Source organism: Oryctolagus cuniculus, chromosome 3 (genome assembly GCF_964237555.1).
Source record: "Oryctolagus cuniculus chromosome 3, mOryCun1.1, whole genome shotgun sequence".
In the NCBI taxonomy this organism is placed as follows: Eukaryota; Metazoa; Chordata; class Mammalia; order Lagomorpha; family Leporidae; genus Oryctolagus; species Oryctolagus cuniculus.
In genome coordinates this window covers 44,712,949-44,732,556 of record NC_091434.1, presented here as the reverse complement: position 1 = coordinate 44,732,556, position 19,608 = coordinate 44,712,949, and the positions used below count along the sequence as shown (strand labels likewise).

At 40.6% G+C, this 19,608-nt stretch overlaps 1 protein-coding gene across 3 annotated transcripts in view; it reads left to right on the top strand.

The window, feature by feature from the left end:
- Window positions 1-19,608, top strand: part of SLC39A10 (solute carrier family 39 member 10) — a 147,514-nt gene that overhangs the window by 23,758 nt on the left and 104,148 nt on the right. Inside the window, exon 2 of one of the 3 annotated variants that reach the window (XM_008258853.4) lies at window positions 10,038-10,134. The gene's annotated coding sequence lies outside the window, so the exon portion shown is untranslated. Of the gene's footprint in view, window positions 1-9,959; window positions 10,135-18,430; window positions 18,547-19,608 lie in introns of those variants that run through there. The other 2 variants (XM_017342994.3, XM_017342995.3) reach the window with 2 other exon arrangements.

Here is a 19,608-nt window from a genome sequence, read left to right as displayed (position 1 = left end):
AAGCGGCTTAAGCTGCTCTACCACAATGCTGGTCCCTCAGCTTTTAGTATTGTTCATTTTCTTCTTCATTGATTTCTACTATTTACCTTTTTTCTTCATTTCATTTACCTTGGGTTTAACTTACTTTTCTAGTTGCTTTTCATTTCAAAATATTTTTTTTCTTTTTATTATATGCTATTTAGAAGCATACTGCTTATTCTGCTTATTCTAAATAGTTCAGGCTTTTTTGTGTATTTAGAAAATTATTGACTTTTTTTTCTAAAGGGGACAGAAGACTTCTTATCCTCACCCATGGTTACATTCATGACTGAGACTCCTGTAACAAAAAACAAAATAACAAGAGTAAAGCATACAATTTATTAAATATAAATTTTTCATGATACAAGAGACTTTATAAGAAAACAAAGACTCAAAGAAATATGTGTATTTTTCAAAATTTTTTATTTTATTTATCCGAGAGGCAGGGAGACAGAAAGAGAGAGGTAGGCAGATAGAAAGAGAGCTCACATCCTCTGTTTCTCTCCCCAGTTGCCCTTGACAGCCAGGGGTGGGACTAGGCCTAAGCCAGGAGGTGGAAACAATCCTACGAGTGTCAGGGATCCAACTACCTGAGCCATCATCTGTTCCTCCCAGGGTAGACATTAGCAGGAAATTGGAGTCAGGACCCAGAGGACAGTATGGAACCAAGGCACTCCAAAATGGGATGTAGGCATCTTAACTGCCAGGCCGAATGTCCGTCCCAACCCTGCATATTTTTATGCTTCATCTGGTGAACAGTGTACAGTCTTGAGGAAGTAGAATTGGAGATAGAATTACTAACTGGAAGAAACTTAGCAAGAAAAGTTACTTAGAATGAGGGTCTTATGACCCACTTTAGACTTGCTTCAGGGAAAGAGTGAGAGGAAATGAGAGAAATCTTCTGTTTCTCCACTTTCCTTAAATGCCAAGGTGCCATATCTGGAGTTATGCCCTGATGCCCATCATTTTCTTCCACTATGGCCAAGGACATATTTTATTTTCAATCATTTTAAATGTATTGAGATTTATTTTCAGTACAAAAATCTGATGTGTCTTCTTGAATGTTGCATGTACACTGAAATTCTACTCTTTCTAGATAGAGTACTCTGTATGTCAATCAGGTCACTTTGATATTTTATGTTCACCTTGGCATCCCACGTACTGAGTACCGCTGGTTCTTCACAAACATTTTTTGCGTGAATGAATGAATACATGAACTATGCTATGAGTGAATGAATACATGAACTATGCATTTTCAGCCTCACCCAGAATTCTAGGTATTGGGCTGGTTGGATGGATAATCTCAAATCTAGCTTAGCTTCCAGACAATCATATGTGAGCATTAAATTGAAAGGCATGTAGGTTGCATTTCTAAATCTGTCCTTGCATGGTTTATTGCATGTTCCTATGTTCCACTTGTTTAAAGTTCAAAAGATAGCTCCCTTTCAATAATGTTCTGAAAGAAAACATCCAAAGAAAAATATTCAGAGAAACAGACCTTAAATATATATGAAGAATCAGACAAATTTGGTTTTATGGTTGACTGCTCAGAATGGGGGTAGGAGCAGAAGTAAGAAAGATTATAGCAGTGAAAATTTTATGTCATAAATACATTCTTTACTGATTGCAAATTTTTATTATGGTCTCTTTACAAAGCTTTTGTTTCTTTGCATGACTCTTTTTTAAAAGAGATATCAGTCATGTTGGTAGACCAGGAATAAAAATGGTAGTATTTGCAATAGAGATTATCAGTTTTCTTAGAGCAGCCTCACTGTTACCCCAGAAATTTACATTTCATGTTTATTTCTTTTTAAAATTCAGGCAAATCAATATAAATTTTATTTTGAGATTTCCACAACACTCCTTGAAATTACTATAGACATACTGACATACTGGAAAACCAGGATTTCTGGATTGGAACTGTGACTGATTTGGATTTGTGCAATTTATGAATTAGAATTAAAATTTATGCAATCTCCAAATGTGGAGGGGGGTGTGTTTTTCTTTCTTAATGCATCGAAATGAAATCATATCAAATTTCCATGCTACTGATATAAAGCTCAGCTTTATGCCATTTTAATTCTCTGAAGAGACCAATACCTTTTGCTTTTAGTTTTTTAATTCCCTCCAAGAAAACTTTGATAGAAATCAAGTCTGGCCAGTTTTGCTAGTTCTTGCCCTAAGTATAGGTGCTATCTTTAAAATCATAGAGGCCTGCTTGCTAGTCTGAGCTGTTCTTAATTAGGCCAGCATGTCTTAGCCTGAGAATTTATCTACATAATTCTAGGTTATAATATGTAAGAAAGCTAACCAACAGAGAATTATGTGGAGATTTCTTGGGTTAAACTGACTGAAACTAACAATGCAATTCTCTATGAAAACTTTTCCTCTCCCCCTGAAATAGTTTAATTAGTTACTGCCCCAAGAATGCAAACATTAACTTGACATTCTCTTGTCCTTAGCTCATGGTCTCCTACATCTCTTCCCTGAATATTTCTTTTTTTATTACCTCCAGAAGTCATTGCAACCCAAAATGGATTTTTGTGCCCTGTTTTTTAATCTTTTTTTATTTTCTTATTTGAAAGGCAAAATGACATGAAGAGGGAGAGGGAGAGACTGATTTTCCACCTGCTGATTCACACGCCTTTCTTCTCTCCTCTTAAAAAAAAAAAAAAAAAAAAAGAAGTCAGGATGGGCCAGGCGAAAGCCAGGAGCCAGGAACTCCATCTAGGTTTCTCATGTGAGTGGCAGAGACACAAATCTCTGGGCCTTCATCCACTGTCTTCCCAGGAGCATCAGCAGGAGGGTGGATTGGAGGAAGGGAAGCACTCAGATATGGATGCAGGCACTCCAAGAAGTGGCTGAACTCACTGCACCACAATGTCCACCCCTAACCCTTGTTTTAGATTATCAGAAAGAATAATTCTGCTCTGGTCTGAAGGAAAATCATTCCGCCTCCAACCACAACTGTTTAGTTTTGAGAATATGAGAAATGGACCATTAGTCACAGTTTAGGGGCCCACTTCTGCCAGACAGAGACTGGTAGACAGGACCACTTGCTGGAAGAAGTGAGGACTTAGGCCACTGGGACCCAGGCTAGCCTTCCTTTGCCTGGGATGGCCCCCACAGCTCCACTCAGCTAGACAGCCAGCTCAGATGCCAAGAGGGTTGTGAGTCATGGGGCAGATTTACCGTACTATAGGTTCTTTAAATTGCTTATACTTGGGAATTAAGTTGGGCTGCTCTGGGAATCCACCTTGATTGAGTCCCGACTTCCAGCCTCCTTTTGAAAGCCTTTCTCTGGGGCTAGTGTTTGGTGCAGCATCTAAGTCACCGCTGGGGACACCCACAGACAACATGGTTTCAATCTTGGCTCTGCTTCCAATTCTAAAATGATGTCTCAGGTACTTGGGTCCCTGATGTCTTCATGGGTGGGAGACCTGGATTGAGTTCCAGGCTTCTGGCTTCGGCCTAGCCCAGTTCTGCTTGTTGCAGGCTTTTAGGGAATGAGTCAGAGGATGGAAGATCTTGTTCCGTCTCTGTTTCATTCAATCTTTCTGTCTTCCAATGAAAGTGAAAGTAAATTAGTTAAAGTAAATAAAGGGGGGGGGGTCAATTTTACTGGCTTCTGAGTGTGATTTGATTGTGAAGGACCCAGGGCTACTGTCCAATTCTATGTATGTGAAGTAGAAAAAGGCCCACATTCTCACAAAAAGGTGGATACAAAGGTGCTTTTAAAAGTTCATGGGAAAGACCAGCATTTGGGCTATCTGGTGAAGATGTCAGTTAGGATGCCTATGTCCTACATTGGCATATCTGAGTTCAAATCCCAGCTCTGGATCCTGATTCCAGCCTCCTGCTAATGCAGACTACAAGAGATAACAGTAATGACACAAGTAGTTGGTTTCCTGCTACCTATTCATGAGACTTGGATTAAGTTTCAGGCTCCCAGTTTCTACTTTGCCCAGTACCAGCCGTTGTCAGCATTTGGGGAATGAACCAGCAGATAGGAGTACTTTCTCTCTCCCTCCCCCCTCCCCACCCTTTCTATCAAATAGAGTACCTTGTTTAAAAGGCTCATGGAAAATTCTATTAAAAACATGAGTTTGTTTTTTAAAAAAAATTTCACTTATTTATTTTATTTATTAGGGAGACACAGAGGGAAAGATCTCCCATCTGCTGGTTCATACCCCAGATGCTTACAACAGTCAGAGCTGGGTCTGGCCAGAGCCATGAGCTGGAAACTCCAGGTCTCCCAAGTAGGTGGCAGGGACCCAAGTACTTGAGCCATCACTGGCTGCCTTCCAGGGTGCCCATTAACAAAGAAGCTGGAATCAACAGCCAAGCCAGAACTTGAAACCAAGCACTCACATAAGGGATGTGGGCATCCCAAGTGGTGTTTTAAGTGCTGGTCCAAATGCCCGCACCAAAATTATGAGTTTATTTTGTTGCAAAAAAATTTTTTTAAATCCATGCATAATGGATTCATAAGATACATTTTTCATGAACTTGTTGAAGACACCATATATGCATGGATTTCAACATTTTTTGCACCAAAAGTGTTAACATATATTTTTTTAAAAGATTTTTAAAGTTTACTTATTTAAGAGGTACAACTACAGACACAGAGAGGGAGAGACAGAGAGAAAGGTCTTCTATCCGCTGGTTCACTTTCTAAATGACCACAATGGCCAGAGATGGGCAGATCCGAAGCCAGGAGCCAGGAACTTCTTCCAGATCTCCCACTCGGGTGCAGGGGCCCAAGCACTAGGACCATCTCCTACTGCTTTCCTAGGCCATAGCAGAGAGCTAGATTGGAAGAGGAGCAGCCAGGACATGAACCAGTGTCCATATGGGATGCTGGCACCACAGGTGTAGGATTAGCACAACTACGCCACAGCACCAGCCCCTAACATATCTTTTAATTACATCCTCCTTGGACTCTTTGAAGGGTCCCAGTACAGCCTCCCACCAGGGCACCTGCTTTTTCTGGGGTACTAAAGTAGTAACAGCCTTCACAAGTGCACATGGGGCTGCCTCATGACTACATCTATGACCATGGCCCTTGGGTCACTCAATGCAAGGAAATAGTCCATCCTGGATGTCTCCTGATGGGCCCTCAGGAGAGTGATAGCCCTAATGACAGGGAGGTCACAGGGCAGATGAGGCTGGTGATTACTAGAGGGAGAATCTGCTCTTTCTTATCTTTGATGTCTGATTTTAAGCTTCCCCTTCTCATAGATGTTTCCCCCTCACAACTCATCTAGACAGGAATACTGCAGTTTTTTTCATTCTGACAAGTTATAATTACTGTATTTGTATGTTGATTATTGATTGACTATCTTTTCGACTCTCTCTGTGTGATACCAAGTATGCTGTGTGCTAACACAGCTAACTACTTGGTGGAGTTGGCACTTCTTAAACACTTGTTGAATGAAGAAATGTCTTTGGCATCCTCTGGCCATGACAAGGATGAATCATAGAATGGGGATCTGAAATCACAAGAAGACAGAAGAGCACAGCAACCCAACTTCAGAGGGCTCCAGACTACATGGGCATCCTCAACTCTCTCACTTTTTTCCAGACAGTTGAGGCTGTGCAATGATGTTTCATTGAGTTCAGCTCACATCCACTGAGAATGCCAGGACCTGTGCTAAGTGCTTTGTTGACATCCATTATGTCATCCAACCTGCACAACAGGCACCTATGAAACAGGTATAATTATCATCCTATTTTACAAATAAGGAAACTGAGACTTGGAGGGTATGGGGGTGTATGTAGTTAGGTAAACTGACATAATAAATGGCAATGCTAGGACTCAAGCCAGATCTGCCTGATCACAATTAATGCTTTCTCAACCAAGATATATTGCCTTCACCTTCCACACAGTGATAGGGGGCAAGAGATGCAAAATGCAAATGCCCATTACAAACTTGCTGAGCCTGGCTCTGATGGTCCAAGCTACACCGGCTCTTCCTGAACCGTGGAGGATTGGCAGCTCCACCTATGTCCTAATCCAGTAAATTCTGGCTTCCATATCCATGATCTCATTTTGCTTCCTTTAGTGGTGCTCTCTCCCACATAAAGGGCGGAGAGCAATTTAATGCATAGTGACCACAGCCCTGGGCCAGATGTAGGCTGTTCCATACTCTTAGCAAGGTATATGTGGTGGTCTGGTTCAATAGCTCAAAAGGAACAAAGATTAATCTTTCAAGTAGGGGAGCTTTTTATAATTCAGAGTTTAACTCAAGGATAGCTCTGGTGTGACTCCCCCCACCCCCAATTTTAATGACCTCTTATAATGGCAACTTTCTTTACCTTTAGGTTTTTTGTTTGTTTGTTTGTTTTTGTTTTTTTATTTGACAGATAGAGCTAGACAGTGAGAGACAGAGAGAAAGGTCTTACTTCTTCTGTTGGGTCACCCCCCAAATGGCCGCTATGGCTGGAGCTACGCCAATCCAAAGCCAGGAGCCAGGTGCCTCCTCCTGGTCTCCCATGTGGGTGCAGGGCCCAAGCACTTGGGCTATCCACCACTGCCTTCCTGGGCCACAGCAAAGAGCTGGACTGGAAGAAGAGCAAACTGGACTAGAACCCGGTGCCCACATGGGATGCCGTGAGCCCACGGTGCCGGCCTCGACCTTTAGGTTTTGAAACTACTGTAGGGGTGGCTCAATTGGCAGTTTGGGAATGTCGATAAGTCCCAGAAAAAAAGGATAATCATTGTGAACATACAATTAGAAATATTTACTAAATTTTCTCATCCCAAATGATCAAAAAAGCTTTTTCACAACCAATTACATACACATCTAGGCTATTTAATTAGTTGGTAGGTAGAATATCATGGTAATTATATAGCATTCCAATTTATCCAAAATGGATTATAGCTTTTTCTTTTATTTTAAATATTTAAATATGTATTTATTGAGAGACAAAGAGGTCCCTGGGCCCCTGTACCTATGTGAGAGACCAGGCTCCTGGCTCCTGGCTCCTGGCTTCGGAAGGGCTCAGCTCCAGCCATTGTGGCCATTTGGGGAGTGATCCAGTGGATGATATCCTCTCTTTTTCTCTCTCTGTCTCTCCCTCTCTCAGTCGGTAACTCTTCCTCTCAAAAAAAATAAATGAATCTTTTAAAACATTTTTTTCTTTATTTTTAACTGACATGTATTTATGGAGTAAAATGTGATGTTTTAATTTTTGTGTGTATTGTAACATGATTAAATTCTGTTAACAAATCTATCACCTCATATGCTTAGGTTTTTGTGGTGAAAATATTTAAAAACCTATCATTTTATGAATTTTGAAGTATACAGAGTGTTATTATTTATTATAGTCAGCCACTATTCCATGCAGTAAATGACTACAGTTTATTCCTCTGGAGCATCTGAAACTTTAGCCCTTTGCTAGGTGTCCCCCCCCCCTTCCCTAGACTTTTTTTTTCCTTCAGCTCCTGGCAACCACTTTTCTACTTCATATGAATTTGACATTCTTGAGTGAGATTGTGCTGTATTTGACATTTTGTGCCTGGCTTATTTCACCTAGCAAAATGTTCTCAAGTCTCGTTGATGTTTTCATAACTAACAGTGTTTCCTTTTTAAGACTGACTGGTATTCCATTGCATATATGAGTATACGCCATGTTTTGTGAATCCATTTACCTGGTGATGAACACTTAGGCTGATTGCATATCTTGGCTATTGTGCTGCGTGCATGGTGAAATGAGGAGGCAAACATCTCTTCAGCAGACTGATTGAATTTCTCTGGATGTGTACCCAGAAGTGCAATTTCTGGATCATGGTAGTTCTATTTTTAGATGTCTAAAGAACGTCTATACTCTTTTTCTCAATGGCAATACTAATTTATATTTTGGTCATCAGTGTATGAGGGTTCCCTTTATTCTATACTCTGGCCAACACGCACTATCTTTTTTTTCCTAAGATTTATTTATTTATTTGAAAGGCAGAGTTACAAAGAGGGAGAGGGAAGGGGGGGGGGGGAGAGAGAGTCTTCCATCCATTGGTTCACTCCCCTAATGGCCACAATGGGCGGAGCTGCACTGATCCGAAGCCAGGATCCAGGAGCTTCTTCCAGGTCTCCCACATGGGTGCAGGGGCCCAAGCACTTGGACCCTTTTTTTTTTTTTCTATTGCTTTCCCAGGCCATAGCAGAGAGCTGGATTGGAAATTCAGCCGCTGGGACTGGCACCTGTATGGTATGCCTGCACTGCAGGCGGCAGCTTAACCCGCTATGCCACAGCCCCAGCCCCTTTTTATCTTTTGTCTTTTTGATAATAGCCTTTCTAACAGGTATGAACAGATAATATCATTGTGGTTTTCATTTAATTCCCTGAGGATTAGTGATGATGAGTATTGCTTCATGCACCTGTTGGTCATTCGTATGCCTTCCTTTGAGAAATGTCTATTTATGTCATTGGCCCATTTTTTTTCCATTGGGTTATTTGTTTTCTTGCTATTGAATTAAATTTATTTTTAAAAAATATTTATTTATTTGAAGGGCTGAGTTATAGAGAGGCTGAGTCAGAAAGAGAGAGAGAGAGAGAGAGAGAGAGAGAGAGAGATTCTATCTGCTGGTTCACTCCCCAAATGGCTGCAATGGTGGGAGCTGGGCAGATCAGAAGCCAGAAGCCAAGAGCTTTTTCTGGTCTCCCATGCGGATGCAGAGATCCAAGGACTTGGGCCATCTTCTGCTGCTTTCCCAGGCCATAGCAGAGAGCTGGATCGGAAGTGGAGCAGCCAGGACACGAACCAGCACCCATACAGGATGCTGGCATTGTAGGTGGCGGATTTACCAGCTTTGCCACAGCACTGTCTCCACTAACATTTCAATGAACAATCTCTCCAGACCTTGAAGGCAGCACAAGTTGGCATCAGGTTTTACTGATTTCTGTTTGGGTCATTACTTCTCTCCCACTCATTCTCTTCTATCCCACTTTTTTTTTTTTTAAGATGTATTTTATTTATTTAAAAAGCAGAGCTAGAGAGAGGGAGAGGCAGTGAGAGAATTCAATCATCAGTCCGCTGGTTTACTCCCCAAATGGCCACAAAAGCCCAGGCTGGCCCAGACTGAAGCAAGGAGCCAGGAGCTTCATCTAGATCTCCTACGTGAGTGGCAAGTGCCCAAATATTTGAGCCATCTTCTGTTGCTTTCCCAGGCTCATTAGGAGGGAGCTAGATCAGAAGTGGAGCAGGTGGGATGGGAACCAGCACTCATATGGGATGTCAGCATTGTAGACAATGGCTTAAACTATTACAACTCCTGCCCCCCATCCCACTTTTCTTGCCAAAAGAAAGTAATGGATGGGAAAATACTTTATTTTCTATTTGAATGCAAAATGTCTACCAATAAGGTAGACAAACTATACAGAAAATATTGTACTCAGGGTAGGGGTATAGTGCACGCTATCTGAAATTATGCAAACCTTGCAAGATTTCAAAGGACTCACTCAGAACAAGAAAAAATTTTCTGGAGGTAGGCCATGTAAAGAAGCAGAAAAGCCAGAATACGTGTGTGCTAGTGAATCCAAAAGACCTTGCTTTATTTATTTAATCAAGTAATCACATTGTCTGAAACTCCTGGATGCAAGTGCAGAAATAAAGGTATTCATGAAGTCAGATTTGCAATTGCCAGGAAGTAGTAAAGTATGCCAGTTTAATCTCTGCTACCTGTGTTAGTCCTAAGGGGAAGATGAGCTCATGAATGCATATATGGAGATCATTACAAGGCTGAATTAAAATGCATTAAATATGGAAGTCGGATATAAACCCCCCAAGGGTTATCCAACAAAAAGAAGAGTTGGAGAACAGCCTGAAGGTTTAAGGGAGGGTGGGGAGTTGGAGGGGACTTATATCCTCACTGGCTGGGGAAAACAGTTACTACACTCCCTTCAAGGAAAACACCTTATATAAAGCTGGCTGTTTGTAAGCCCAGCACTTCAGCTGACCTAAAGGAATGCAAATTTAGTAGTAGGGACTTGCCTTATCCTTCTGCTCTTGGTCTCCACAGCCCCTGGACCCAAGAAGCTTCAATCTTTGTTACCTGAGTTTGAACTGAAGTAAAGAGGTAAAACTTCCAAATCATCTATTGAAATCTTCTTTAAAGGGTAAGTTTTGTTTATTTAACATTTGGTAAATGGTAGAGTTGCTTAGCTAAGTATATGCTGTTTCTCAAAGATCTTTTACTATTTCACTTTTGGAGAAGAGTTTCTTCAATCACACAGGGATCAGTGCAATGAAAGCTAGAAATGATCCCCCCTACACACCCCTTCCCCAAAATATCACATTGGGGAGTGTGCCATTCAAAACCTTTTTTTTTTTTTTTTGTATTAATGAATTGGCATCACTAGGGGATTCAAAGTGACAACTTTAGAGACCTTAAATTAGAATGAAGTGGATACCAAAAAAGAAGACATAATGTCAGTTCCTACAAAGGAATGAAAAAAGGTGAATTAAAATTGAAGGAATGCTGAGACCATGGGAAGCATTAATAGTGGAGAAGCAGGAACAGGAAGGAAATGTTTGTGCTAAAACAGATTGGTTAAAACCTATGACGTGAACCAGGGATTGTATATGGGAGTCAACTGGAGATTGTTCTAAAGAATGACTCAAAGTGATTGGAGAAATGTTTGCCCTCCACAAAATGAGCCATTCCAACGTAGGAAATAGCCATTCTAACAGATTTTGAAATGAGAATCACAAAACTAAACAGTGAGAGTAAACATTTTGGAATAATGGAGGAAAAAATGTACAGTGAGTAGGTACACATTAATAAAATTTCAAGATTGCCTACTGTACAAACTGCCATGGACAAAATAAAGGAGACAAAAATTGTAAGAAAAAAATGCTAGTTTTTTTTTTTTTTATCATAACCTCAAACTTGAACATAACTAGATATGATTATAGTCAATGGGCATTAGCTGATTACTTAGGAGTGGGGTTAGATAATTCTGAAGCAGAAATACAACTACAAAACTGAAAACCTGAATAATTCTGTCTGAAAGCTGATGAGTTTCTATTGACAGACACCCTTTTATTCAATGATAAAACTTTGAATTCTGAATTACCCAATGCGAGGCAAACTCACAATCTTAAAATAAGAAGAAAATAGCATAATTCTGCTTGGCTTAACGGCGAAGAAGCCTTAGTGATACAGAAACTCAAGGCCCAGATACAACTCTTTCAGTAACAAATTCCAGCTTCATTTAAAAGTATATAAACTAGTATTAAGCTATCATTTACATCACAAAATAAGGCATTAAGAATTTAAATCTTTCTCTGAGCTTTTCTTCCACAGAGAAGCTAGATTGAAACAGGAAGGAAGCCCAGGAAAGCTTCAGTTAGCTTTTGGATTCTTTGGGTATAAATAACTAATCATCGGAGTGTAATCCAACTATCATAGTTGGATTTTTTTTTTAAGATTTATTTACTTATTTATTTAGAAAGGCAGAGTTATAAAGACAGAGAGATATTCTATCCACTGGTTCACTCCCCAAATGGTCACAATGGCCAGAGCTGAGCCAATTTGAAGCCACGAGCCTGGAGCTTTTTCTGGGTCTCCCATGCTGGTGCAGGGGCCCAAGCACTTGGGCCATCTTCTACTACTTTCCCAGGCCATAGCAGAGAGCTGGATTGGAAGAGGAGCAGCTGGGACTAGAACCGGTGCCCATAAGGGATGCCAGCACTGCAGGTGGTGGCTTTATCTGCTACAGCACAGTGCCTGCCCTTCATAGTTGGATTTTAGTCTGCTCATTTAGGTTTCACTTTGTATAAGCAAAGCATCTTGTATTTGCATGTTCTTTTCTTTGAAGGGATTCCATATTTAGGGTCAGTTGTGCCATGAAAGACTTTATACTTGTTGTTATTGCTGTTGTTATTTATGGAACAACAGAAATACTGGCCAATTTGCCTATAAGTTAAAGATAACCAAATATACTAGGGCCGATACTGTGGCGTAGTTAGTGAAGCAACTGCCTCCAGTGCTGACATCCCAGGCCCCTGTTTGAGTCCCAGGTGCTCCTCTTCTGATCCAGCTCTCTGCTATGGCCTGGGAAAGCAGTAGAAGATGGGCCCAGTCCTTGGGCCCCTGCACCTGCATGGGAGAACCAGAAGCTCCTGGCTCCTGGCTTTGGATCAGCCCAGCTCTGCCAGTTGTGCTATTTGGGGAGTGAACCAGCAGATGGAAGACCTCTCTTTCTCTCTCTCTCTCTCTCTCTCTGTGTGTGTGTGTGTGCCTCTGCTTCTCTGTAACTCTGCCTTTCAAATAAATAAACAAATCTTAAAAAAAAAGAGACAACCAAATATAAATCGGTACCTAGCTTTTTTTTCTTTTAGTTATATCACCATTTGCCATTTTAACCATCCTTTTCACTCATTTCATTTTACCATATTATATTGAAGGATTAAATTTTTTTCTGCAGTAATAAGTAGATGCTCACATACTTTGTGCTGTGTGTAATTTATTAAAATATGAACATTTACCTCATGTACATCTATTTTTCTTTTAAAAATTCATTTTTTGTATTTATTTCTTTTCATTGTATTTGAAAGACAGAGAAGGACTGGCACTGTGGCATAGTAAATTTAGCTTCTGCCTGCAGTGCCAGCATCTCATATGAATGCAGGTTCGAGTCCCAGCTGCTGTACTTCTGATCCAGCTCCCTGCTGGTATCCTAGGAAAGAGGTGGAAGATGGCCCACTGAACATATGTGGGAGACCAGGATGAAGCTCCTGGCTCCTGGCTTCAGATCAGCCCAGCTCCGGCCATTGTGGCCATTTGGGAAGTGAACCAAGTGGATGGAAGACTTCTCTGCCTCTCAAATAAATAAATAAATCTTTAAAAAAGAAGAAGAGGAAGGAAGGAACGAAGAGAGGGAGGGAAGGAGGGAGGGAGGAAGGGAGTAAGAGAGGGAGGGAGGGAGGAAGGAAGGAAGGGATTCTTCCATCTGCTGGTTCACTCTCCAAATGCCTGCAACAGCCAGGAACCCAATCTGGGTCTCCTAGAGTGGGCAGTGGCCCAAGTACTTGAGCTATCATCTACTACCTCCTAGGTTACACTCATTAGCAGAAAGCTTGATCAGAAGCAGCCCGAAACCCCATCAGTGCCTTAACTGCACTAAATGCCTCCCAGTTACACGATCTATTTGAAGTGTGCACTTAAGATACAATATATGCACATAACATAGTCTATGTCACACAAAAAGTAGAGTGTTGGCTTTTGTCCTTTAAGAGATCACCATCTATTTTAGCTAATATAATTTACCATTTATATTCTGCTTATGACAAAAAGCAATTTAACTCTGAAGGGGTTGAGTAAGCATTTCACCTGAGCAACAGTGAGAAAAATGCTTTTGGAGTTTTAGATAGACCTGAGTTTGGACCTTTTTGGTGCATACTTAATACTTTTGCTCCTTGAAATGTGAGATTTTCAGTTATAAATTGAAGATGCTAAGTTTCATTTATAACTAACTCATAGAGATGTTATGAGGGTTAAGTGTGGTGACATAAATGAAACACCTAACAGATAGATCCTAAATGTTTAGTGCTCTTGCCCCATATACATTATTTTATTTTTTAAGGATTTAGCTATTTATTTGAAAGGCAGAGTGACAGTGAGAGACAGAGAGAGAAGAGAGAATCTTCCATCTGTTGGTTCACTCCCCAAATGCCTGCAACAGCTGGGATGGGCCAGGCCTAAGCTAGGAACCAGGAACTCCATCTTGGTCTCCCACATGGGTGGCTGGACCCAAGCACTTGGGCCATATTCTGCTGCCTTCCCACACACATTAACAGAAACTATATTGGAAGCAAAGCAGCCAAGACTCTAACTGGAACTCCAGCATAGAATACTAATGTTAAGGATGGCTTAATCTGTTGTGGCAAAACGCAGGCCCCTAATGCATTATTTAGATGAAATGCTCAGGTTTAGGATTTTCCATAATTGTATCCATTGATTTTGGTCTAGGATTTCTAAATCTATTTCATAAATGCAGCTGGATTGTGATTGGCCATACTTAGTATGGTGAGGGGGCAGCAATAGTGGCTTCAAATACAGACACAAAGTAGGGGGAAATACCACAGCATGAACGTCAAGGGCCAAACCGAACTTCTGCAACATGTTCATCACCAGTCTCAGCCTCTGTTGTTGTTGGAAATGACCTCCCAGGAGCACTCAGGATCTGGGGCCTATGCAGAGAGAGAACAGGAGGAAGGAGTTCATGGAGTCCCTAAGAAGCCTGGAAAGAAAGAACAGTGGCTAAGATTGAGATTTGTTTTGCTAGACGTCTTGAAAAAAGACACATAAATTATATCAAAAGAGTTTCACTAGAAATAAATACTGAGATTCCTCATCCTCTGTTGCCATTCTAGCTGATCCATTCATTGGTTTTTCCCAGAGAGAACAAAGGAAAGTCCTGGACAGTACTTCTACTCCCTGGCTTCCCTCCTTTCCCATCCTGTTGAACAATATGGAAAGTAAACCTGAGGCCACACTTGAATTCTGTTTGAAATAATCTCCCTCAAAACAGAATCAGGGTAACCCCTGCAACCTTGGAGGAGACAAAAGGGTATCTCTAAGAGAGTCACAATGTAACTGCGTCCCTACAAACCAGCTAGAGTTTTTGGAGGTCTTTATAGTTCTTTACTCCCCTCTCCTCATGTTCCATGCCTAATGAGAGAGGAAACAAAAGCAGGTTAGTCTTTCTTTGAGCATCAGAGTAAGGGGTTATTTTTCTATTTTTTCAATTTTATTGAACCCATTGGCATTTTGGTGGTGACTTTCTAATTCTCATTTCCCCCCTCAGCTGTGAATGTCCTTTTAAATCCATTATCAACCTTTTTTTTTTTTTTTTTTTTTTGACAGGCAGAGTGGACAGTGAAAGAGAGAGACAGAGAGAAAGGTCTTCCTTTTTGCCATTGGTTCACTCTCCAATGGCCGCTGCGGCTGGCGCATCGCGCTGATCCAAAGCCAGGAGCCAGGTGCTTTTCCTGGTCTCCCATGCGGGTGCAGGGCCCAGGCACTTGGGCCATCCTCCACTGCACTCCCGGGCCATGGCAGAGAGCTGGCCTGGAAGAGGGGCAACCGGGACAGAATCTGGCGCCCCGACTGGGACTAGAACCAGGTGTGCCGGCTCCGCAAGGCGGAGGATTAGCCTATTGAGTCATGGCGCTGGCATTATCAACCATTTTAATTCCAGAATAACAAGCATGCAGTTAAGTGCACAGATCTTAAGCAAATAGGTCAGTGAATTTTTGCAAATTGATACTCACATCCAGATCTAGGATCTTTGCAGCCCACAGACGATCTCTGATGCCCCTTCCCAATCAATAACCCCACCCTGGTCAATGCTTTGCCTGACTTTGAACTTCAATAAGTGGAGCCATAGATGATGTTCTTTTTCATGTTTGATGTATTTTGATCAAAATTAAGTCCACATTCATGCCACATTCTATGGCATGAATACACCACATTTCCTTCTGTTTACAAAGGTTTGTGCTGTGTTCTCTATTTGACTATTCTAAGTAAAGCTGTCTTTAACATCTCCCCTATGGATTCTTAATTTTTTTCACACCCTCCCCTTGTAGACTTCCTGATGGATAGAATTCTCAAATGTTTTATATACAGCTCATTTTGCTCTATGTTGGTTCTCCTGATTATTTTGGCACCAGAATTCAAAGAAAGATTAAAACCCTTTGTCACACGGAACATTAAAAAAAAAAAAAAAAAGAAGAAGAAGAAGAAGAAGGAAAGGGAGGGAAGGTGGGAAAGAAAATGTATAGGCATGTTAGCATAAAATCTTAAACTTATAATTCCCATTTTATAGAGATATCTGATCATCTTAATTTGCAATGGCAAAATAAGTAATGCTTACATAATTACAGACTTCTTTACTTCATTTTTGGAAGCACTCCATGCCCTTTGGAAATTATTCACAGAGCTTTGTAATATTCCTTTAAGAAAGAGTAAAATCACAGTGTCAAGTGCCGGGCCAAGTTCACAAGGCAGTTTGGTCAACTCTAAGTGTTCCTAAAAAAGGGTTTTCTTTCTTTTTTTTTTTTTAAAGAACAATTCCTGGGGGAGGCTGAGGAAAATAATAAAAGGTATCTTTAAGTTTTTGCTGTGGTTTATGCACTGTTACAAACCATTGCCGTTACTGTTAGTTGTTGATTCCTTATTCCACTTCCCCTAACTTTTTTTGCTTTTTGTTGTTACTTTATTTTGCTTTCTCAAATGTAGAAAGTCATTAGGCATTCAAGTTTGTTTCTCTAAACTCTAAAATCTTCCACATTAGTAAATTAATTTTTACTTATGCCTATACTTTTATAGTGTTCATGTATGGATCATCTAGGAAACTGGTTCATTAAAATAATTGATGATTGTGGAGCAGTTGTCTGGCCTAGCAGTTAAGACTCGGCCCATATCACAGTGCTTGTGTTGATTACTGGACTCCCACTCCTAGTTTCCACTGCCTGCTAATGCAGACCCTGGGAGGCAGTAGTGATGGTTACTGCCACTCATGTGGGAGATCTGGATTGAGTTCCTGTCTCCAACCTCGGTGAGTTCCTGCTTTCTGGCCTGGGGAATTGCTGGCATTTGAGGAAAGAACCAGCAGCCATTTAGGGAGTGAGCTAGCATGCTTGCTCTCTCTTTCTCTCTCTCCTTCTCTCGTGCTCTCCTTCTTGAATAAATACATAAGTAAATTGGAACACTATCAGTGATAATAACTAGCAAGTTATTTGCTCACAACAGTTTATTTTTTATTACAGAAATTTAATTTCTATTATGAAGATTATTGTGTTCATTGGCTTATTTTTATTTTAGTCTTATTTATGTCAAGCCAGAGAACCTCTTTTTTTTTTTTTTTTTTTTTTAAGATTTACTTATTTATTTGAAAGGCAGAGTTACACAGAGGCAGAAGCTTAGACAGAGAGAGACAGAGAAAGAGAGGTCTTCCATGCACTGGTTCACTCCCCAGATGGCCACAATGGATGGAACTGTGCTAATCTGAAGCCAGGAGCTTTTTCCAGGTCTCCCAAGTGAGTGCAGGGGCCCAAGGACTTGAACCATCTTCTACTGCTTTCCCAGGCCATAGCAGAGAGCTGGATCTGGAAGTGGAACAGCCAGGACTCGAACTGGCACCCATATGAGATGCCAGCAATGCAGGCAGCAGCTTTACCCACTATGCCACAGCGCCAGCCCCTAGCCAGAGAACCTCTTAAAAGCAGCCATTTGCAAATGGTATAAAAGTAGTGAGAAATCACTGTGCAAACATGGCAAGCCATGTTGTGGACATGAACTCTTCAACCAAGAAAAATTCATCTAAGAAAAAAATAGAAATTACTTCTCAATTTCCAGCTTTTTGAAGTTAAAAGTAGAAGTTTAAAATATAATTAGACTTAAAATATAATTAGAATTTGTCTGTGACTTTTCCATCAGCAGTTAGGGCTGGATGAGTGAAGTTTCTATGGTGAGTATTTTGCTTCATCAACCGCATGCTGGGAAAGACAATGGAAACTCTGAAGTTGAGAGACAAAAGATAAATATTTGTGTTGGAGGGTGGTGGCCATAGAAATGCATATATATATATATATATATATTCAAATAATGTAATAAACTCCAACCGACATACATACATGTATATACATATATATATACATGTATATATATGTATGTATATATATATGTAGGTTGAGTTTATTACACTGCTTGAATTACACTTTTTGTCTCCTTTTTTTTTTTAAGAATTATTTTATGTATTTGATAGGCAAAGTTACAGAGAGACAGGGAGAGACAGAGGGAGGACTTTCATTTGCTGATTGACTCCCCAAATGGCCACAACAGCCAGGGCTGGACCAGCCTAAAGCCAAGAGTCAGAAGCTTCTTCTAGGTCTTCTATGTGGGTGCAGGAACCCAAGCATTTGGGCTGTCCTCTGCTGCTTTCCCAGGCATATTAGCAGAGAGCTGGAATAGAAGTGGAGCAGCCAGGACTTGAATCCAAGCCCATATGGCTATGCCACAATGCCGGGTCCCCTTTTTTCATGTCCTGAGTGGTTTTGACAAACTTTAGCTGCTCCATCTAGGAAAAATGTGAGTTCTCCATCCTGATGGAATCCCAAGGCCAACTTGCAGGGTTTCCCTAACACATACTTTGTATTACACTCTCAGGAAATAGCTCTTTGATCCTGTGCCCCAAAAGAGGCTAAGGTGATAAAAATGTGAGTTGGGATTCTATTGGGGGTGAAAAAAAAGACCAACCCTTGCTAGAGCTGGTTTTGAATTCCCATGATGGTGTTTAACTTGTTCAAGGTTCTCATTCAACATTTACAATTGGCTCTGTGTTGAGAGAAGGAAAAACCTGTTGATACAGCTCCTTTAAGTACTGTGGGTTTCAAAACAACTCTCTAGATAGCACGCATTCCTATGGTGGGAGGCCGAGGGTGAGCCTCAAGGCTTCCCATTCATTCAAAGAAGGGGAGAGAGACTGAACTTACCTCCCAACAGGTGAAGTTAAGCACGTCCTGTAAGTGGATTGATCTGTTCTATAAATCGAAGTTCTGTTTCTTGGGGCCGTAAGCAATATTGTCCCCCCTGGTACCCTCTTCTCCCACCCGCGTTTCTCCCTAACTCACGGCGCTCAGGGGTGCCTGTCTTCCTCCTTGATGATAGTGATATTTTTTCTTTCTGTTTAACTCACAAGGATTCTTGTTCTTTTTGTCATGTTTGTGGACCTTGTCTGTCAAATACGCTACATTATTTCTCTTTTCTTTTGTTACTATGCTTTAAAAAACTGTAAGCTTTGTAGCAAAACAAATAAGTGCATGATTATAAAATCACAAAGGAATTGTATTGCTATTCTCTGGGGTTATAGTCCTAGATCATGTAAAGTTTTGAAAGTGTTTGGAATTTTCTTTTTAGAACTACCATCAAATTTCTTAAAGAAACACCTTTTGTGAAGTTTTTGGTTTTTGCTGTTATAGATTGTTAAAAAAATGTGGTGTTTTTCATAAATAGTTATGCATACTTTAATGATTTGGAAATTCAACAGATTAAATATTTAGATTACTTTTTTATTTGCAATTAATAAGTGGTATTTATCCACAGATGTGATTTTATAATATTTCAGCAAGAGTAGATAAAATTATTACCTAGTACAGAAATTTAAAGAACAAAACAAGGGCATAAGTTTAAAAAAATGATCATAAAGGGGTTATGGATGCAAGAGTAAATGATTGCTAGTATTTATTACGCCTTGAAAGTCACATCCTGGTGTTGTCATTTTAAATTTTGTAACTATCTGCCAACTTAGCAGAAGAGAGAGGGAGAAAGTAGACCGTTGTGTGGTCTGTTTTCACTTGTTTCTTCCCTACTTTGTTCTGTTCCCAACCTCAGTGCTCGTATGCAAACACAAAGCTACTTCTCTGCTGAGTGTCTCTAGTTGGAGGGAATGATGCTCTGAGTCATCCACACTTTTGTTTTGTGAGGTCATTCATTCTGTGAGCAATGACATCAATTTTCCTGGAGGCTGGCAGGCCAGGGATAAAGATAAAGTCCACGACAACACAAGACATGACGTTAAAGGACT